The sequence below is a fragment of the Carettochelys insculpta genome, chromosome 4 (assembly GCF_033958435.1).
Source record: "Carettochelys insculpta isolate YL-2023 chromosome 4, ASM3395843v1, whole genome shotgun sequence".
Lineage (NCBI taxonomy): Eukaryota > Metazoa > Chordata > Testudines > Carettochelyidae > Carettochelys > Carettochelys insculpta.
In genome coordinates, this window is record NC_134140.1 from 53,302,517 (window position 1) to 53,326,353 (window position 23,837).

Here is a 23,837-nt window from a genome sequence, read left to right on the forward strand (position 1 = left end):
TTAACATGGCAGGGGAAAGAGAGGAATAAAATGTGGGAAGATGGCATCATATACCCACATATACTTGTGGGGCCAGAAAGCAATAAACTGCAGCAGCACTCCATTTAAGCTCAATTTAAGCTACTTGTGTGTGGCAGCAATATGTCAATTTTGTGGGGAGCGTATGGGAAGATGAAGATGCTCAGAATCGAATGGATAAAACCCAGCATTAAGAAATCAATTTTAACAAAATGGATTTTCTCTCATAGTGTAGACAAAGCCCCAGTCTCAGAAAGGCCCAAGGCCTGGCTCAGGGCAGGGCAGCAAACAAGCAGTCTCAACTGGGAAAATCATCTCCAGTCTCACAGAAGAGAGCCCAGGCCATAGCTCAGGGCAGGTCAACAAACAAGCAGTCTCAGGAGGCTCAGGCCATAGCTCAGGGCGGGGCCACCAATACACAGTTCCAGAGAGCTCAGGCCCTTGTTCAGGACAGGCCAACAACACAGGTCCATGAGAGCCTGAGCCCTGGTGCAGGGTGGGGAATCAAACACAGGTTCAGGAGGCCCAGGCCCTAGCTCAAGGCGGGCAGCAAACCAACAGTTCATAGAAGGCCCAGGCAGGCCCTAGCTCAGGGCAGGGCAGCAAACAAACTGTTCCCAGAGCTCAAGGGCACAAACACTTCATCTGTTCTGGCAGAGAGGGGGGAGACTGCCACCTGACACGTGGGTGGTGGGCAGGACATGGGCCAAGTCATTCCACTGTGTCATGGCCCAGAACCCTGGTCACAGCAGAGCTGACTGCTGCAGGGGTCAGTGGAGAATCCAAACTGAAAGACGCTGACCCATGGATGTTTAATGGTCCACACTATTCCCTGAGCCACACTTGGTCTTTTCCTCAGCATGTACCTGGGTGTCCCGGCAGTCTGTCCGGGTTTCCAGAGTTGGCTGGGGTCCGGAGGAGGGGGCCATGCCAGTCTGTGGCTGCTTGCAGGTTCTCAGCTTCACAGTCCAGGAGCCCAGAATAGACCTTAGGCTCCCCTGGAGTCTAGTCTCCTACTGAGCCCTCAGGTTAGGCTTATAGTCCTGGCCTTGCCTCCTGACTTCCGATCAGGTGACTGGACAGGGCCAGGCTCAGTCACAAAATGTTCCTAGAGGGGTTCCTCCCCCTCTGAGTCAGTTGGTGACCACTCCACCCCACTACATGGACATTATGTTGCTTACAATAATAATAAATTTGAGACAGAATCGGAGAGTGAATAAGATTTGGTGGAGCAGCAGATCAATAATGGAGAAATCAGAGATGTCTTATAAAATGATGGTCCTTTCATTGGTTTTAAGGTAGTCTACACAACAGTATATTTTCTTTTCACCATCAAGAAAATATTCCTTTACTAATCTAAAAGGTGGTCTCTACCATTTTTAGAGCAGAATATTGGTTCTATATTAAGACTACCTTTTTCACCTTATGCCTGAATTCTTATACTTTCAGAACTCCTTTTCTGTAACTTTATCATTATATTTGACATGTTTATCTTTTCCAGAATACCTAATGGCCAAATTCTGCTTGACAATGACTAATTGTACAACTTGAACCTCAGGAGCTAGAAATTCAGCTGCTGAATGTTAGCATGGCTCCATATTCACTTCAGTGGAGCTACTATGATCTACTTCAATTGAAGATCTATGTCTTTAATTTGTTCTGTATACTTCAGTACTGGTAACACTCCCTGTAAATGAATTTTCACAATTTATGATGGATTTTTAGCAGAACGCATGCCCTTTGGGTTTTTTTCTTACACATTAGTTGTTTTTATTCAGTGCTGAGGATGCATATCATAAAGCCCTAAATTTAGAATGATCTCAGCCACAGACACTGAATAAAGAAGGCTGTTCATTTAAAAAAAACCACAAAAACACAAACAACATTTTTCTTCATCAGACTAACTGAAAAAGATAATGGTTTTAAAAGGGAAAAGGAAAATAGGAAATCAGTTCTGGTTGTAGAATAATGTTACTTTTTACTGAATTAAGAAGGGTGACATGATATCAGATCATAGGTCATCAGTTTTTACTCACAAATTGTACTTAGTTTTATTTAATGTGCTAATACATTCAAATATTTTAAGAAAACTGTAGTATTACTATTGCAACCTAATGGTCTATTATGTAACAAAAAGAGTTTTTTGGATGGAAGAAGAAATGTCAGTGACTAGTTTACAGAATTATTTTGACAACAGCATTCCAGTCTCTCCATGTGTTTAGTACACACAACTAATACATTTCAAACACACTGACCTCACAACTTAATAAAAGGTGTATTACAGAAAAGGTACACTCTGTACACGCAATTCATTCTGGGTAATATTTTGAGGTCAATTCTGCAAAGTACTAAATCTTTTCTTGCAAAGCACCACACACAAAATTAGGTCATTCAACACCTCTGAAGCCACATAATAAGTTAAATCTAGAAAAGGACATAAAAACCAGGCAGAACAGACTTTTAAGACACGTTCCCTGTGGCTACACAAGTCCCTTCCTTTCAGAAGGGGCATGTTAATGAGCAGGTCTGAAAGATGCTAATGAGGCGCTGCCATGAATATGCAGCATCTCATTAGCATAATGGCGGCCACAGCTATTTGAAAGTGCGGCTTTCAAAACGCACGCCGCCCATGGAGACGGGGACTTTCCAAAAGTACACCCCCCAGTTTTCGAAAGCCCCTTCCTCCTATCTGGTGTGAGGAAGAAGGGGCTTTTGAAAACTGGTGGGATCCTTCTCCACGGGTGGCACACTATTCAAAAGCCGCACTTTTGAATCGCCGTGGCCACCATTATGCTAATGAGGTGCTGCATATTCATGGAACCACCTCATTAGCATCTTTCAAACCTGTTCATTAACATGCCCCTTCTGAAAGGAAGGGGCTCGTGTAGACCCAGCCATTCGGAGCAAGAGAGACAAAGGACTGAGTAGGTCCTCTATGTAGCAGCAAACTAGACCCAGAAACTGATGATCTCAAGAAGACAGAGGTTTAGGGCCCGTTCTGTATCAGTCATCACTAAAAGACTACAGGCACGTAGATACTCAACACTATACCAACAAGAGGGAAGTAATGCAAGACAAAATAGTAAAAGAGCAGGTTAAAGAATACAGTAGAACCCCAAGATACGTGCACTCGAGTTGCATTTATCTCAGATTAATGCGAGTGAGTGGCAGGGAGCTGGCATCTGGCTCAGGGCTGCCCTCCATGCACGGGACCCAAGAAACTGACCAGTGCTGCTGATGGGGCTGACTGGGCTGCCACCATGGACAGGAAAGGTTTCTACACTCCTGTCAGTTGCGGCAGTTGAAAGTGTGACCCTCGGCTGCTGCCACTGAAAGCAATGGCTGCCATTCCTGACAGGAGTGGGGAAACTGCTTCTGTCAGAGGTGGCAGCCTGACCCTTACTCGCTGCTCTTGTCAGGTGCAGTGAGAGTAAGGCTGCCACCCCTGACAGGAGCAGTTTACCAGCTCTTTCCCAGTCTCACAGGAGACTGACCAGCAGTGTTGCGCTGGTCAGTTTCCTGGCTCCACTGAGTTAAGTCAAATTTTATGTAAGTGGGGTTGCGCAAGAATGCAACCTCTGCCTAAGTCATCGATCTACTGTATTTAGATGTAAAAGTTATATGTATTCAAGGCAGCAAGACCTGATCAAATTCATCCTACAGTACTTAAGCAAATAGTTGAAGCAATATTGGAACTGTTACCAATTATCTTAGAGGACTCATGGAAGAGGATGAAATTCCAGAGTACTGGAGAAGGACAAGTAACTAATTTTTAAAGGGGAAACAACGAGTACCTGAGAAACCATGGATCAGTCAGCCTAACTTCAATACTTGCAAAGACCAAAGAAAAAAATTAATGATCAGTTTGTAAGTGCCTAGAGATTAACAGGGTTATAACTAATAGAAGAAAAGAAGAACATCATGAACAAACTTTCTTGCCAAAACAAATAAATTGTATACCTTTGATGGTGTTACTCGTTTAGTGGATGGGGAAAAAAGTAGATATGATGTATCTTGATTTTAGCCCTTCTTCTAACAATCCTACACGACATTCTCACAAGCAAACTAAGGAAATCCGATCGAGATGAAATTACTATATAATGGATGTAAAACTGATTGAAGAATGAACTCAAAAGCCGTGTCTACACGTGCACACTACTTCGAAGTAGAGGCACTAACTTCGAAATAGCGCCCGTCACGGCTACACGCGCCGGGCGCTGTTTCGAAGTTAACTTCGACATTAGGCGGCAAGACGTCGAAGTCGCTAACCCCATGAGGGGATAGGGATAGTGCCCTACTTCGACGTTCAACGTCGAAGTAGGGACCGTGTAGTCGTTGCGCGTCCCGCAACTTCGAAATAGCGGGGTCCGCCATGGTGGCCATCAGCTGAGGGGTTGAGAGATGCTCTCTCTCCAGCCCCGGCGGGGCTCTATGGTCACCGTGGGCAGCAGCCCTTAGCCCAGGGCTTCTGGCTGCTGCTGCTGCAGCTGGGGATCCATGCTGCAGGCACAGGGTCTGCAACCAGTTGTCGGCTCTGTGGATCTTGTGTTGTTTAGTGCAACTGTGTCTGGGAGTGGCCCTTTAAGGGAGCAGCTTGCTGTTGAGTCCGCCCTGTGACCCTGTCTGCAGCTGTGCCTGGCACCCTTATTTCGATGTGTGCTACTTTGGCGTGTAGACGTTCCCTCGCAGCGCCTATTTCGATGTGGTGCCGCGCAACATCGAAGTTGAACATCGACGTTGCCAGCCCTGGAGGACATGTAGACATTATTCATCGAAATAGCCTATTTCAATGTTGCTACATCGAAATAAGCTATTTCGATGTTGGCTTCACATGTAGACGTAGCCAAAGAGTGGTTTATCAATGGTTCACTATCAGACTGGAGCGTCTGTATCTAGTAGAGTCTCAGAGGGGTCAGATCCAGGTCCATTAGTAGTCAATATTTTCAATGGTGATTTATTCAATGGACTGGTACATATACTTATAAAACTTGTAGATGACACCAAGCTGAAAGGGTTTGCAAGCACACTGGAAGACAAGATAAGAGTTTAAAAACAACCTTAAACTGGAGAAGTGGTCTGAAAATCAACTATGTTTAGGAAGGAGAATAAAATTCACAAGTACAAAATGGGGAATAACTGGCCAGGTGGTAGCACTATGGAAAACTATCTGGGGTTATACCAAATCACAGATTGACTGAGGCTATGTCTACACTACATGGGACAGTCAAATTTAAGGCAGTTAGCTTGATTTTACAATGTTACTGTCTTCACTGTAAATACCATTAAGTCTATTTTAGACAGTGCTAATGGTGATATTATAATACCCTGAGAAGTGACGTGATGTAGTGTCAAGTTCAAATTTAAAAGTTTGAATTAAGGCAAGTGTGGAAACACCGTCTTTTAATCTACTTTATTAACCTCCAGAGTTGTCCTGTATGACTCCCACAATGCTCCACAGTTGTCTGCCGTGGCTGCTTCCATCTCCACTGCTCTCCAGGTGCTCAGGAAGTAGGTCACAGGAAGCCCGTGAATTTGAATTCATCAATCAGCAAGCCTAGGAAATATAAAGGGCACCCAGAAGCCAGAATTTCTTTTAGCCATTGCATTGGTAGCCATCTCATCGCATCAGTACCTGCTGCATTGGTAGCCATCTTTTTGCCAACACGAGCACAAAGGTTTGTGACTTCAGTTCTCCAGTTGCAAGAGAACTCCAGCATGGACTCATCAGGAGATTATGGATTTCCTTGATGTCTAGGGAGAGGAGTCAGTAGTGAGCAGACTTCAGGTGTCCAAGCTAAATGCAGACATTTCGCGTAGGACGATTGACAGAGGTTACTTCTGGGACTCTCAGCAATTCTGGGTGAAGGTGAAAGAAGTCTGGCAAACTTATCAAAATCTGGGAAGCCAACAGGCAGTCCAGATCATCTCCAAAGACGTGCCAGTATTACGAACAGCTAGACGCACTTCTTGGGGGGAACCCAGCCACATTGCCCGTTCCTAATTTGGGCTGTTCAGGAGGCCCTTCTGCAGAGTTTGGGGTGAGCTGGGAGAAGCTGAGCCTAGTGGGGGATCAGGAGGAAGAAGCCAATGGAGAGGAGGATGGGGACAACCAGCAGGGGCCTGCGGAACCCATTCCCAACAGCCCGGACCTCTTTACCATTGACTTGGAGCTAGTGCAAGGGAGGTAACGCAATCCCCATCATTGGCCATTTTAAGGAACAGGCTGGACAAACACTTGTCAAGATTTATTTGGTCCTACTTCAGTACATAAGACTGAATTTGATGACCTATCAAGGTCCCTGTTAGATTTACATTTGTTTGGTAAGATCGTGTCCTCTTAATTTCAGCAAATCAATGTGAGGAGGTGTTAAAGCTTCAGTGATCCCTAGAAAAGCCTTTTGCACAGATGTGTGAGGTCTAAGCACTTCAATAAGGGACTCCTGTGGCTATTATTAATAAGCAATATCTAGTTAAGTTGTAACCATTTCTTGGAGCAAATTCATTTTAAATACTGCATACAGTGGAATTTAATTGTACATAATGTGAATATCTTGGTTTATTCCGGCTGTAATGCTTGCATTACTTGCTTAAAATGCATGTTCACTTTTCTAATCACTCAGTCTTTTCAGTTTGCATATTTGTATTACACACACACACACACACACACACACACACACACACAGAGTCAGTAGTAAGCTTTGTGTGTATTTGTGCTATCAATCAGACCAATTCCAGTTTTATCTCAGAATGGAATAGTTTGCCAATTTTTTTTGCACTTTGAGAATATATAAACTGTCAGGAGAGGAACTCATTTGTTTATTACATTTCACACAACATACTTTGACTAATAATTATTTTCCCCAGAAGACATTGTCTTTTTTTTATTTGAAAACTGCTTTAGTTTCATAAGCTAAATAAGTCACTCTAAAGACAAACTAACACTTAAATAATTTCTCACAAAGCTTGGTTTTCACTTTTATATTTAATCTAGCTTTTCATCCCAGTGTATGGCTTCAGAATTATGTTAAATAAAAGATGACATTCCATAATTCTTCTGTTTTCAGTTTCACAACACATGAAGGAAGCAAAGTCACCTTGTCAAAAAGATTCAGTGTCTTATTAAAACACATAGGGAACTGGACTGTTTACCAACTCTAATAAGCTGGTCTGAATTTTGAGCAAGAATGCTTTTGGCCTTTACAGTAGAAGTGGTGGACTCCTGCAGTCAACAGCTGAAGCTCTGAAAGGCCTGGGAAGATATCTGTTCCTCTATTTTGATAGGAATTTGTGTGACAAATATGCCAATTAAAGCTAGGAACCTGCACACTAATCTCACTGCTGATCCCATGCATAGCCCATGATTGCTTAATAGTACTTTGGCTCAATTTAGATAAGTCTCTCCAAATTCTCTTTTTCCCTAAAATTAAGTTTGCATTATAGTTACAGTGTTTTAGTGGAACGTACTGACTGGAGGGCCACAAGTGCCCTCCTCTGGATATCTGATGCTACTCCAGCCTATGCTGGGAGCAATGTCAATACACAGATGACTTATTTGTGATCAGGTGGTTAAAATTCCCTGAGCTGAAATGTTACATACCATATGTCTCCTGGGTAAAAATTACAAAGACTTACTGAACTCTAGGTTTGGTAGTGCAAGTTACACAAAATAAAGGCACCAACAGGAAAAAACACACAACCAATCTATGTAATTTAGTAGAACTTCATTGTCAGTTATAGTTAATTCCTTTGTGAATTTGTTCCTTACTAGTTATTAACAGAACAATCCTAAGGCCTATTTTTCAAGCAGGATTAAGGATAAGGCTATACCTCCCTAATTTTTTCTAAAACTGGGGAAACCAAGGAAAAGTAATTCAATTGTTTGTCCTCCTGTTCCAAGATCATTTCGGACAATGAATGTACAAGGGAAGCCATTACAATTTCAATAGTCAAACATTAATCAAGAAGAGATTGGCTTCATTGGAAAGAAAAATATGGAGAAAATTATCAGATGTTGATGCCAAAAGGCAAGTACTTAAAACCATATCTAGACACTTTAAAAGATCTGATTTCTCAATATGCTTCATACCACTTGATAGGGGGTACTCAGCATCTCTGAAAAATCTGTTTAATTAGATATTTCAACACACATTTAAAATTCTTGCAGCAACTTTAGGAATTCAGGTTTGACCTTTAGTCAAGAATTTGTATAAGCAAGAGTCTTGCAACCTGCGGTTTCAAGACCACATGCAACTCTTTAAGGATTTCTTTGTGGTTCTAGATGGTATAATTGCAAACTAAAAAAAAAAAATAGCCCTCCTGATAATTTTCAAGAAATAGTGAACATCTAAAAGCCCAAAAATGAACAACTCATAAGTAAACAGCAAACAACAAATGATCTCAAAATATTGGACAACTCCCCTTAACGTCCCTTCAGAGAGAGACAACGTTTGGGAGTAAGTCAGGAAGACAGTGGTACAAACACACACGTAAAGTGTGAGGCAATAGAATATACAAAACGTTTGTGAATATCCTTCAGTAAACATGTATCACATTATAAATGATTGTGTGGGCACTGTTCTTAAACTAGGGATTACAAAAAGTATGGTTTGATATTATTAAGGACTTTCTCATATTTACATGCATTGCAGCTCTTGAATTATTGAGCTTTTTTTGTTACCGAATTGGAAAAAAAAATGGGTCTTCTTGCTGTTTTGGTTGCTGACCCCTGGTATGGGCCTATACTGAAACCCAGGAAAACATACAACATCACTATTTGCATGTTCATGATCATACAAATAGCTAGCAGCACATACAGTATACAGAAGTATGTGAAAGCACCCAAAAAAATAGATGCACAACTGGGGAGAGTTCTAAGCTGAAGTGTTGCTTATGTGCAAATTTTGGCACCGATTAGATAATTCAAGGTACTTTCCACTTTGGCAATACAAATACTTTAGTTCAAGAATAAGACAGACTCTTTTCCTAATACCAAAACTGTCCCAAATCTGAGCTGATGTTTTTTCCCCTCAGAAGCTTGATAAAATGTTTTGGAAACCAAGGCTGCCTTGGCAACATGGCTATGATTATCATCAAATCTGAACAAGATCTTGGGAGTCATGAGGTCTGATGACTGTCATTCTTCTCCTGTTCAACATAGAGTGCAGGATTCTAGCACAAAACAGGACTCTAGGGACCCAAAAATGTTAAACTAGTCAAAATGTTGCCCATTTTAATGTTTATAGGTTAGAAACAGGATTTAGCATTATCAGGTAGTTGCACAGTAGAACAGGAGTAACATTTAAAGTAGAGAAGAATGGAAATTGCACGTGGAAGTTGACAATACACCAGGCAAGCTCTGATAGCCTAGCCAAATGCTCTAGAATCCTCCTCTTGACAGAAAATAATGAGGCTGCTCACAACTTATAAGAAACATACAGGAAGTGAGCATACTATAAAGTAGGAATTCAACCCTGAACCTCAAGCTGCAGAAGCTGGTGCAGAGTTATGAGGATGCAATTCCAGATACCAGACAAGAGCAGCTAGAAACTGTTAATCTCACCAATACACATCTTTGTGAGCTGCTGTGGAACTACAGAGCTATGAACTTCTCCTGGCTTTCTCACAGCAAAGTCATATCATTCAAAGGGGGCCTTCATCAGCTCTCAGATATTGTGTTACCCTCCATAGGAACATGAAGGGAAAGCTTGTTCAGATATTAGAATACGTAATGTTATACATTAAGAAAACATCTCCATTTCCATAACTGATATATGTTATTTTCCATCTGAATGAAAAGGTACAGTTAAAACCAGTGCAGATTATAACTGTCAGATCCAATGCTGTGTTTTATTCCTGCCTCTTTACTGATTGACCTCATTACAATCACCATCCTTTCATAGTCACACCACCTTTTATAGAACAAAATCCACCTCTCAGAAGAAATTGCCAGTCAGACCTGGAAATGTCTTGGCCAATAGCACAAAATGTTGTGTTAACTAATCAGATGCTACAATGGAGATGTGCAAAAAAACAGCAAAGGTGGAAATATATGCTTGTGTTGCATTTCTAAAGAGACTAAATGAGATACCCTGCCACTTATTTATATATTGTTGTTATTTTAAAATATTCTTATTTTTTTCTTTGAAAGCCTATCAGTTTACTACTATAAACAAACTTGTGATTCCTCTCCTGCTGCTGTTGAGACTTTCAGATAAGAAGAACCACACAGTTAAGCATTGCTTATCTGAAGCAACATTGAACAACACATTTGTTCCCTTGAATAGCAAATCCAAAATAATGTCCACAAACCAACTGTTTATACTCACCCAAATTAATAAAATATCTTTCCTTTTAAAATTAGATCATAAGCAATGTTTATATTTAAAAATCAGCTACCAGGTTCCTTGGTCAGAGAAATGAATCTCTGACTGTGGATGGAACTACATGAGTTCAGTTAGATCCTGAAAACCCACCTTTATCTTTATATAATCAAGAACATTCTTTCCAAGCAATTATCTAGCATTCTCTCTCTCTCTCTCTCTCTCCTACTTACCCTTATTTTGGACTAGATTCAAACCTGGTTTCAGTAATTTACGCTGTATAATCTCAGGTTCAGGGCCCTCCATCAGTAGCACGAGCATGTTGATTTAAAGTCTAAACATTTGCTGCCAGTGGGAAGAAGGAAGGGTATTGAGGGAGAGGAGGCGTATGGACATGGAGATTGCATTGGCAGACAACATGAGAGCCACAGCCTAAAGCTATTTTTCTGTAGAAACAACCCAGAAGGAGAATGCTGATGTACACATCACCCTGAGTCTTTCTCCAATACAAATTTTCCTGGAGAGCAGTGAACCCCAGCAGCACAGGGGATAAAAAATCTGCCCTCCCTCATGGCAGCAGAGGTGAATGAAGCTATGTGACACTCCTTGAAAGTGCTGAAAGTCCTCACAACAGCTGGCAAAGCCAGCATTTCTCTCAAACCACAGAATGAACAGAATGGTTTCTGCTGTGCCTGGTGGTCTGTATAGTGCTTATAAAGCATGTGAAATGAAGTCCTTGAAGTGGGAGGGCAATTTTGTCTCATCAAGGAGTAAATTACAAGAGATGTTCCTCTTGCCCACAGGATGGGGAATAAAAAGATTCCTACCCTGGCCCAGTCCACAGAGGCAGCTCCCAATTACAAATCTTGTAAGAAGAGATTGCTGGATCCACAGCATCTAAGTCAGCAAAAAGAGGATAAGAGGAGGAGGTTTGGAAATGCTGTTGCTCCCCTACTTCAAGAGGAGGATTCTAAACCAATTTAATATTTAAACTAGGCACAACAACAATACCTGAGATCAGGAAAGCATAAGGACTAACCCTTCCCCTGCCCCGCATAGCCTGTGGAATCAGGTTGGTCCACAGGAGGCTTCTCATCATCTCAGCAATAGAACTCTGGCCTAATGAAGCCATAATTATCTGTGAGTGTTGTTACTTCCCCCCAGATATTAAAGTTTAATGTTTTACCAGGTTGAATACTCACCATTTGTAACTTTAGTCCTTTTGAATGATTTATCTGACCTCGCTGATGTTTGCCACACCTCCCAACCTAGTATTAGCTGTGAAATTCATTAACATGCTTTTTACCTCATTTGTTCATCATTAATTAAGATGTTGAAAAAGATCAGACGTAAAACTGATCTCAGTGACATCCTATTACAACCAACCTTTGTTCCTTCCCTTCACAACTCAATGAACACTGCTATTTATCCTTACCTTTTATTTATGCCTCCTTCAGACAGTTTTCAATCCAGGAGACAGAACTGACATCCCAGTCAATTTAAATTAATTATTCAAGTGAAACTTTGTGAGTCATTGCTTTATTGAAGTCCTGATATAACAAATACTTTACAGTCCAGATATGTTACATCTATTGCATTCTCTTTGTCATCTTACATTTTTATAAGATTAGTTTTGTAAAAATCATGCCTGGTACAGTATTATTTTCTCTTTATATTCTTCTATTTGTCAATCATCTTTGGATGTTACAAGACGCAATATTTTCTTCAATATTTTATTTAGACATGAAGTTAGAATTCTTGGACATTACTGTTACTGGCTGGATCATGCTTTTGATCAGTCACATATTTTATTCCACTTGTGCCTCTTCATTGCTCTATTTTCAGAAATAACTGCAGGCAGTTCAGCAAATTCCCTTTGGATGCTGTGGTGCATAATGACCAGAATTGCTGATTTGTATATTCAGTTTCTCTCAACTATTCTCTCAGTTGTTTTTTTAATCAAAAAGGCTATCGCCTCATGGTCTTCACTTCTTCTTTGTTGTCTCAAATAATGTTATGGGGTTTTTTTTCTTGTGAAATTATGTGCATTTATAAAGCAGTTCAGTAATTTTGTGAATCTGGCAATATTCATAGGTTTGTGTCCCTTCTTCATAAATACTCATCCTCTTTTAGCTAGTATTAGCTCCCCATTCTGGTTTTCTGCTCTTTTCTTTACAAGCCTCTATATATTCTGGTGTGCTCTCTTTCTTCATATCCAATCCATGACGTTTTTTCGCCCCTCTGTATGGTCTTTGAACAGCATGCCGTTGGAACAGATCTTCCTGCATGGACCTTACAAGACACAAACCCTCCCTGTCACATTTGCTGGATTTTTTTCCCTTGAATTTCCCTTTTCTCTGCGCATGGATAAGTGTGCAGTGGAAATAAGTGTGTTGTGGAATATTTATTATGCTCTAGACTCCTGTGCTTTAATATTTCCTGTCAGAATTTCTTAGTTCTCTAAATTCGATTTTGTGAATCCTAGTAACATCATAGTGTGTGTGTGTTGGCGGGGGGTGGGTATTATTCACCTGACAAACAACTTTAAAACTGAGCAGTGCTTGCGACCCCTACTTCCCCAACAATCCGGCTCTTTTTAAGGTATCCTCAAATGAAGATAAATCAAATCATTGGTGACTTTAAAATGTATGCCTTTTTTTTTAATAATATGATGAATCCCAGAGACAATTTGCACCAAGAACCCCATTTGACTTAATCTCATGAAAATTCCTTCCAATTGGTACAGTTAGGAAGTGGATCCTTCACCTCTGACTAGATTCAGAGTTAAAGACCAGTTGGGACCATTAGATCATCTAATCCTATATCCTGTACATTCTAGGCCCTTAAAATTTCACCCAGTGCAAGATTCATAAACCTTCTCTTTAGAGGCAAGGACAGTTGGCTCTATGTACTTTCATACACCTGAAAATGAAATCTATTCATCTATTTGTAACCTCAGCGGCACTGAGACCACTGACAAGGGAGAGTGAAGTCTCTGCTCTACAGCCATAGCTGAGAGCTAGCTGGCTTTTAGCTCGTGTGGTAGAGCACAAGGCTTTAGCCCCTAAAGTAGCAGATTCATTTCCTCCTGCTGATGATCAGGGTGCGGGTTTACATATTCCTCAACTGTTCATCAGCTATTAAACTACCTTTAATTCTTGGCTTTCTTGACAATGAAATTGTGTCCCCTACATAACTTAATTATCTTTTGGTGACCCCTGGATGTTCAGCTGTGTTGAACACTCAGAAGGTTTCCCTGAAGTATCCTGCAGGTCCCAGCTCCTCTACAGTTGGCTTAGTACTTCTCACTCTCCTCCTCTTCTGGAAGTTGGTAATAGATACCCACCTCCATTTCTCTTTCACTTACCATTAGTTACATCCTTACTCAAAAATGTGCCACTTGCTATCATTAAATATCAACTCACCAGCTTTACACATACCTTTTACCATTTAAATATATAAAAAGATTGTGTGTGTGTGTGTATTTATAACTAAATTAAAAGAGTATTTTCAAATTGCCTAACTAAAAGATCTCCAAGGCAAAGTTTTTTTCTCTTTATTTCTTACAGTACTAAGATTAGTTGGTATAATGTTAAACCGAATATTTCAATAAATATGGTGCCTTGTTGCTCACCACTGAATCACCATCGCCCATTAAATCCCTCCACTGATTCCTCTTTCTCCTTAACCATGTGTATACGCCTTTTCACACCTAAAAGTCTGCTCCAGCCTACTTTTCTGGTCTAGTTTCTTTCCATAAAGCTCTGACTTTTCAGTGTGAAAATCAGTATCATGTAAGTGGCACTTTTTTCCAAAGGAGGAAATTTCATTTGGCATAAAATGGGAATTCTGAGTCATTGTCCTACGCAGCAATGATGGAAAAAGGCCAGTCACCATTTTCTTAAGGAAAAACAGAGGAAAGGATTGAAATAGCATCCCAATGGCATATTTAGGCTCAGAGAGACACAAAGCATCATGAGACATTTTAGGGGGAGAAGGATTCAATAAGAGCAGTAGAACAGGTCTAAGTGTCTGGAGCACCCATCATAGAAATATGGCAGAGGCTCAGCTGATGCCATGGACAAAGTCCCAGATGAAAAATATTCTAATGAAGGAGAGGGGCCTCAGTAATGAAGCCTATTGGGGGATTTCACCCAGATAACCTGATGGGCAAGGCTAGTTGACGGAAGAGTGAAAGTTCAATATGTATACAGAACAGGAGCAAAGTATACCAGAAGAAAGATCCACTGAATGATAATGATATGATGACCTGTGGGCTGAGGTGGAAGTCTGGGACAAATCTTCACCATATACTGGTGAAAGGTAGGGAAACCCCACTGGTCGTCCATGGACAATGATTTTTTAAGGATACAGGAAGACCCAGTGGAAGCCTACCCCTAAAAAGGTTAGAGCTCTGTTGGGGAAGAAGAACACCCCAAAGGGGCCATAGAAGCTCTCAAGGGAAATAAAGGGTATGGGCCAAGTACTAGCTTTAAACATCCTGCTCATTTAAGTAATTGCATACAGGTAAAAATCATGGATGTAACTGAAATCAATTAAGGTTGACCTTTGGGGTCCAATGAAGTCCAATGGCTCAAGAGGGAACACATAAAATGACAGAAACAGTATTTATATGGAAGTTAGAAAGTAAGTACAGGTGCACTTTGTACAGTAGAGAAAGCTGGCTGCCAAACACCTACTGACATATACCTCTGCTATGTTCTGCAGTGCTGGGATCTAAAAATTAAAGGCATGTGTGGGGTGGGGGGAAGAAATGGACTGTATGTTTTGAATAGGCCTCTGCAAATCTTCCAGGCAGAATGGCACACGAAGTAGAGGAGTCAGTACACTGTGACAACATTGTTTTTTGTGTATAATATAAACCAACAAAGAACCAGATAGTTCATACTTGGACAGGAAAGAAGGAAGGGCTACTTAGACAGAGCTGGTGAAGCTGCATTATCACTCAATTCCTGTGGTGTCTTTTTATTAATTAATTGTTATTATTATTTTCTCACTCTCACTTAAGTTGCAAATGCCAGTTACATAGTGTATCTCTTGTGAGAACCTTTAGGTTTCAAACTGCCTACTTCTCTTTAGCATGCTAGTATGGAACCAAGAACTCTAATTAAGGTAGAAACAATGGGCCCAAGCTTATGAAATTCTTATTAAACAATCAGGTTATTTTGACATTTCATATTCCATCGTCTTATCATTCTATTCATTTTTGTGTCAACCTTTACCTGTGTCATCTTTGGCTGTTAAACCTAAACAAAACATAAAATCTAATTTTAGCAAAGTGACATTTCACTAACTCATCCCATCTCTCTCTATTGACCAATTCATACAAATTCTTGCTTATCACAGCCATGGAGTTGCACATATTAGTATAACCAATCACATGTTTATCATTGGTTATGGTAGCCCATGTCATGAGAGACAGCATCATGCAAGCAAGCGGCAAGGACTACTTAGTAGATATTTAGAAATAAAAACAATGCATTAAAAATCAAAATCACATCATCTTCAGGTATTAATTACCTTTTTCTTGCCCTTAAAATTTTTCTGTCTTAAGCACTGTATTTAGAACAGCTTGTTGAGTCTACAACCCGGTCTTTGGGAAACATAATTCTCATAACAGCAACAAAGGGTCCTGTTGCACCTTATAGACTAAACAGAAAAGTTTTGAGCATGAGCTTTCGTGAGCACAGACTCACTTCATCAGATGCTGGTCTTGGAAATCTGCAGGGCCAGGTATAAATAAGCCAGAGCAAGGGTGGGGATAACAAGGTTAGCTCAGTCAGCAAGGGTGAGGCTTACTACCAGCAGTTGATCTGGAGGTGTGAACACCAAGGGAGGGGAAGCTGCTTTTGTATTTAGCCAGCCATTCGCAGTCTTTGTTTAAGCCTGAGCTGACGGTGTCGAATTTGCAGATGAATTGTAGCTCAGAAATTTCTCTTTGGAGTCTGGTCCTGAAATGTCTTTGCTGTAGGATAGCTACTTTTAAGTCTGCTACTGTGTGGCCTGGGAGATTGAAGTGCTCTCCTATGGGTTTTTGTATATTGCCATTTCTGATGTCTGATTTGTGTGCATTTATTCTTTTATGTAGAGACTGTCCAGTTTGTCCGATGTATATAGCAGAGGGGCATTGCTGGCACATGATGGCATAAATTATGTTGGTAGATGTGCAGCTGAATGAACCCACGATGGTGTGGCTGATCTGGTTAGGTCCTGTAATGGTGTTGCTGGTGTAGATATGTGGGCAGAGCTGGCAACGAGGTTTGTTGCATGGATGGGTCCCTGAGTTAGAGTGACTGTGGTCCAGTGTATAGTTGCTGGTTAGGATTTGCTTCAGGTTGCAGGTTGACAGATCAACAGAGCCAGATGGGTACCACGAAGCCTCTTACTACAGGACAAGCCCAAGAGAGAAACCAACAGAATACCACTAGCCATCACCTACAGTCCTCAGCTAAAACCTCTACAGCGCATCTATACAGTGCATAATTCTCATAGAACAGATTACATGCCAATATTTCTACCACTTTACAAGTTTTGGGGAATGGGGTGGTGGTGTGTGTTGGAGAGGGGATACTACTATCAGGCTATACTTTCCAAGCTCTGGACAAGCTGCACAAGATAAATAGTTGAAAACCCTTTCTTCTCCATATTGAGGAAAGAGAAGGCGCAGTTTTGCAAGCATTTCTTTGAAAATTTAGCTCATATTCATGAGAGTAGCCAATACCTTTATCTGCTTCCCACAGCCAAATTCATATGCAGACCTATGGTTTGTAATGCAAGACTGAAAACCTTGAAACAGAATTTCAATCCAAATCAATAGTATTTACTAGTTTATCTGGCTATGATAACATGTACTTCAGAATGATATTTGATGTGGCTTTATGGTAACTCCTCTGCTTATTGTAATATATTTTATTTATACTTGCAAAAAGTTTTAATGTTAGTATAGATGATAATCAGAGACCTCAGAAACCCACAAGAGCGTCTCTCTATTGGAAAACAGACCAATCAATACACTCTGGGAGTTTTCAAAATTCTTTCATGTCTCCCTCTGTAAATAATCAGAGATGTCTCCACTTCTTCATCAGGGGATGGAAGCTCTCCTAAAAGATTGGAATGGGACCATGGTTTTGTCCTATTTTCCCAGGCATCCCTCTACTCATTGGTAAAAGGACTTAGAAATAGTAAGCCCTCTGATCATAGATAATCCTGAAAACATTACCAGAAATAGTATTCACTTTTGTGAATATCCTCGTTCATTTCCATTGAGCCACAGCACAATTAACTTCCATGATGCCATTCTTGGTTTTATGCCTGGTAGTGTTTTTAGGATGGGGTGTATATCAGAATTCAGATTCCAGGACCCCACATAAATTGAGCAAAATATCCTGGCCTGTGATCTGGCAGTTAGATGAGCTCCAACTTAGAATCACAGAATGCTAGGACTGGAAGGGACCTTGAGGGGTCATCAAGTCCAGCCCCCTGCCCTGATGGCGGGACCAAATACTGTCTAGACTGTCCCTGATAGACATTTATCTAACCTGTTCTTAAATATTTCCAGAGACGGAGATTCCACAACCTCCCTAGGCAATTTATTCCAGTGTTTGACCACCCTGACAGTTAGGAACTTTTCCTGTTGCCGAACCTAAACCTCCCTTGCTGCAGTTTAAGCCTATTGCTGCTTCTTCTATCCTCAGAGGCCAAGAAGAACAAGTTTTCTCCCTCCTCCTTATGACACCTTTTTAGATACCTGAAAACCACTATCATGGCCCCCCTCAATCTTCTCTTTTCCAAACTAAACAAGCCCACTTCTTTCAGATGTTCTTCAGAGGTCATGTTCTCTAGACCTTTGATCATTCTTGTCACTCTTTTCTGGATGCTCTCCAATTTCTCCACATCTTTCTTGAAATGCAGTGCCCAGAACTGGACACAATCCACCAATTGAGGCCTAACCAGTGCAGAGTAGAGGGGAAGAATGGCTTCTTGTGTGTTGCTCACAACACACCTGTTAATGCATTTCAGAATCATGTTTGCTTTTTTTGCAACAGCATCACACTGTTGACTCATATTTAGCTTGTGGTCCACTATAACCCCGAGATCCCTTTCTGCCATACTCCTTCCTAGACAGTCGCTTCTCATTCTGTATGTGTGAAACTGATTGTTCCTTCCTAAGTGGAGCACTTTGCATTTGTCTTTTATTAAACTTCATCTTCTTTACCTGAGGCCATTTCTCCAATTTGTAAAGATCATTTTGCATTTTGACCCTATCCTCCAAAGAAGTTGCAACCCCTCCTAGCTTGGTATCACCTGCAAACTTAATAAGCGTACTTTCTATGCCAATATCTAAATCGTTGATGAAGATATTGAACAGAACCAGTCCCAAAACAGACCCCTGCAGAACCCCACTTGTTATACCTTTCCAGCAGGATTGAGAACCATTAATAACTACTCTCTGAGTATGGTTATCCAGCCAATTTGGCACCCACCTTATACAAAACAAAGTATTAAAAGCAAAAGAGCTGTCTGAGGTGAGGTCTTGGAGAAAAATCATAAATGCAGCCAGCCAAAAAGAAACCTCAAAGAAAGAAAATGGTACACAGTATACTGAGAGGTGGGTGGGAACTCAACCATTTCACATGGCTGTTAGCTAGCAAAATTTTGATTATTTCTACACTACAGGTCACGCATCAGTCCTCCATTAATGTAACTTCCAGCAATATTATCATGAATCCTTGTATGTAGGAGTGGCAGAATATTAGAAATGAAATGAACCATGAGAGCTGAATGAAATTTAAGTTACAATAAAATACACTGCACTGTTTCTATGAGGATGAGTGGTGTTCTTTTTCTCCACTCAGTGCCCTTTGCTTGTCTGAGTGCCCACCAAACTCAGTTTTTATAGTTACCATATGTGACCTTTCAAAAAAGAGGACACCTGTGAGAGGGAGTGTATCTGTATCAATATCTACCAACTCACATTGTATTGTTGCACTATATATACACACTATAATGCATTAATACAATGTGAAATACACTCCTTCTCTGGGGTGTTCTCTTTTTCATATGGTAACTGTTGTTTTTATTTATATTTTGCAAAGATCGGAAAATAGAGGTAGATCAGATCTATTAAAAAAAATCAGAATCTGGTTATAAATCCAGATCCAAACTTCCCTCCAGCATTCACCCATATTATTAACTTAAAATATAATATAGTTCAGTCTAACTGCAAGCCTGGGAACTAAATGTGAGTCTGATTCTAAGCATGTACAAAGTATGAGAGAGATTAGATGCCAGGTTTTGTTTCAGGCCCTTTTCTGGGGAAATATTTTGGGAACATTACAAGTTTTTTTTTTTCCCCTTAAACTTTGATTCATGGAGTCTTGTATTTTAAAAAAATATATGCTATCTATACTCACTCATATAGTATTTCACAAGTAGCGTAATGGGAAGATAAACTAACCACTAAAAGGAGAATGTAAAATACAAAGTGTAGTACTTGTTCTTGACTTTGTCATAAAGGCCTCAAAGAAAAATGTAAAAAGGCAGCCCTTCTTGAAAAGTGCTTGCTTCACTGAACAGAGTGATTCATTGTAATCATATGCCACCCGGTTAGCAGTTAGTAATTAGCAATTAGAAATTATCAAAGACCACTGAGCCAATAAATGTAAAATTACGAAAAAGACCACAAACATTCATAATGCCGGTAATTTTAAACTAAAACATGAATAAGCCTGAATCAGCCTAGCCCTCTGATTTCAAACATTGGTATCAGATCTCATGGACCGTAATGCCATCAGTTGCAGTGATCAGCTAACTATGATTTTAAAATTACACAGATACTTTACATTGTGGGTATTATGCAGACGTTTTGTGGAAAGCTATGATTACTTTTCCACTACAGTGCCTTAAGAACCAGGTCTGTTGTATTTCAAGTACTGTAGCAAGGCAAGTTCAATGAGATATTGTAATGAACAGCTGGATGATACGTTTTGAATAAAACAAATAGTCAGATCTAAAGCTGGTTAAAAATGCAGCCTATTAATGCACTTAGCCACCTCCATAATAATGTTTTTAAATAGTTTGTTTTTCTTTTAATTAATTTATAATTACTATTTACCTCTAAACTTAATTTTCCTTTTCAGTTTCTTCATTTAGCCATCCACAGTTCAACTTCATTCTGATTTACAATAACCATATAACCAAGCAGTGCCAACACAAATTCGAGATCCTCTTCAAACCAAATTTCTCTCTTGATATGAAGCTTTTCTTCATGGAGTATTTGGGAAGGAGTCCTTGGAGTTAACAGTATATGCTAGAATTTTTAACAAACTTCTTCAAAGCTTGGCACAGCTTTTAAAAATCCATCCTATGATTCACAATGGGCAAAATGCAATTCCTTATGTCTGTTACAATAATGGTGGATAACATCGATGTGCCAGACATTAATTTACACTGAAAGACCAATAGGGCACTTTACAGTAATGATTGACGTCACCACTTCTTACTTCTGACACAATTCTATAATCATCTTCCTTTCCCCCCAGACGGCAATATTACATTATTTTCAGCAAGTTTGCAATATACTTACTAAGAGCTAATAATACAATTAAGAAAGAGAAAAAATGTTTCTTCAATTTTTCCAAGTAAGTTTAGGGAATGATTTGATCAACATTTGTGGAGTAGGGATACACATTTAGAATGATCAAAACTGTGGCTGAATAAACAAAGATACTGCAAAGTGGTAGGAGGTAACTTAAAATATTCCAGGGTTTATAGATTTTTACTGTCCAAGTTACAGCAAACTACTTCATGTAAAACTGTCTCAGTAATCACTGATAGACTACAATATTGAACTTAGATTTGCAGGGACCCAGTATTCCTGGTAGACATTAGAAGGGGGTGAGGAAAGGAGGACAAAAATCACATCACCCAGGATCCCAATTTGCCACCAAATCCAAGAATGAAATTCTTGATTGGAGCATCTTAAAAAACCATTTGTGTTTGCAGAGGGGGAAAAAGCACTTACATTTTAAATACAGGACAGTGATATAACAGCTGATGCTGTAATGACTGGATCCAGTACCCAAAAGAAAGTAACCCACCGATTTCAAAAGGCCCCCAGCACAGCATACAAACAGCAACATGCAGATACCATGCCACTGGGGAGACTAAAAATGGCCATTTGATTTTATACCTTGTGCCTTAAGTATCAATCCATATATTGCCATATGCACTGTATTCTATATGTGCATATGCAGTGATAATGCAATTTTTTCACAATATTAAATAATTATACAATTTTCAATATTTGCAATTCTAACAAATCAAATTTTATACTAAAGGCAGCATGACAGATGGATGAATGATGAAGATGCAAAGATTTAGATACAAAATTGCAGGTTCATTATGGATAAAGACAAAATTCACATTTTCATCTGTTCAGAAATGAAACACAGAATTATGTAAAAAAAAAAAAAAGAAAAAAAAAGAGCTATTTGGTACCTGCATTACTGAGTAAGCAGTTGCATATACTTACTGTGTTCATATGTAGCCAATTTTATGTTTTCTTTTGGGAATTAAATTGCTGCATCTCAGCCTTTAATTTCTGATTATTATTGTCTTAATTATCTTGTATTTTCCTGTTTTTCAAGCACTCAAGAAAGTGTGGATTCTGTTTAATTTTTCATATTGCACTTACCACTGGAATATACAATCAAGAAATAAAAAGTGTGCTTCTCTCTCCATCCCTGGTGACAAGGAGTCAATGGATGATGGTTTTATTGTTTGTTCATTTTGATTTAAAAACAAAGAGCCATACAGCTGCAGGCACACTGGCAATAATTCATAACTCTTAACTGGAAGAGCCATCCAGCAGTTTGCCAAAGCCCATACAAAATAGAACTGTCTACACCGAGAGCTTATTGTGGGAAATTGAATATGCAAGTTTTGCATTCAGTTGTGTGCAGGCAAGGTTAGTTGTCTGTCTGTTCACCTAGAAGTTAACTCTAGACAATGGAATTGTCTCCTGTACTGTGGAATCTCAATGAATTCGTTGATAATGGGTCTAGTTCTACCATGTTTGACCATTTCAACACAAAGAAAGAAAGCCGTGTTTAAAGTAACAAATTAAACATAAAATCTTAAAGGAGACAAGATATTTCATACTTTTCACTATATATTCTACACTTCATCACAGTCTTCAATCTGACCTCCTAACTCTTGCAACAACTGTAAACTATGTTATCTAGGATGATAAAACTTCCCTACCCCGCACATCCCACCATTGCTCAGAAGAAGGACACTGTTATTTTCTGAAAAAGTAGCAAGGTCCTCTCAGAAATGACGTTTTTGTTTCTTTCATTCAATATAATACAAATTCTGAAGTCCATATTCTGCAACTCTAGCCTATTATTCAAGTGCAGACATTTCTTTAATTGCAAAAACCGAATTTTAAATTATTGCTTTTTGCCATGTAGTGGAAAAACTGAATACGTAGGTAGAGCTATCTGTAGGCTTCCTGAACTGTTCTTATTCAGAAACAACAAAAAGTCTTGAGAGCTTATGCTCCAAAATATCTGTTAGTCTATAAGGTGCCACAAGACTTTTTGTTGTTTTCGAAGCTACAGACTAACACGGCTACCTCTGTGATACTTGCTCTTATTCAGGTTTTTCTACAAGATCAGAGGAAGCCACTTGACAGATTAAAGCCCATCAATTATCTGTTATTTGCCTCCTTATTGTGTCTTGGCTATGCAAGCCTATTCTTCGCAGATGTGCAGTGGATGAGGAGGAAGGGATGTGAAGCTAGGACATTACATGAAAGAACAGTTTTGAGAAGGCAATGATAAATGTCTATGATTTTAAACCAGAGTTGCTTGTGCCAGTGTTAGTCAATTTCATCAGTGATCTAGATGTAAATATGAATTCACTGCTGGTAAATTTAGTTTTCAACCCAAAGATTGGAAGAGGGGTAAAATGGTGGTGAGGTCAGGCAGCCATACAAAGCAATCTATCTCACTTGGTAAGATGAGCCCTTCAAAGTGTTTTCCTACAAACAAAGGCAAAGTTATACATCTAGGAAGAAATACTGCAGGCCATACCTACAGAATGGAAGACAATACCCAGAGAAATGATGACTTTGAAAATGATTTAGGGGTCATAGTGGAAAAGCAACTTAACATGAGCACCCAAGCTGATGCTATGCCAAAAAAGAAGGTAATGTCATTCTAGGATGTATAAACAGGAGAGTAGAGTGCAGAGAGGTAATTTAGTTCTTAATATAGCATTAGTGAGATTCATACTGGAACACTATATCTGGTTCTGATGTTCACATTTAAAAAAATCTTGAAAAATTGGAGATGGGACAGCAAACAGCTACAAAAATTATTAGAGGGCTGGAGAAAATGCCTTACACAGATTTAGCTCTTTATCAAAAAGAGGAGACTGAGAAGTGATTTGATTACCTTCACAGAAAAAAAATAC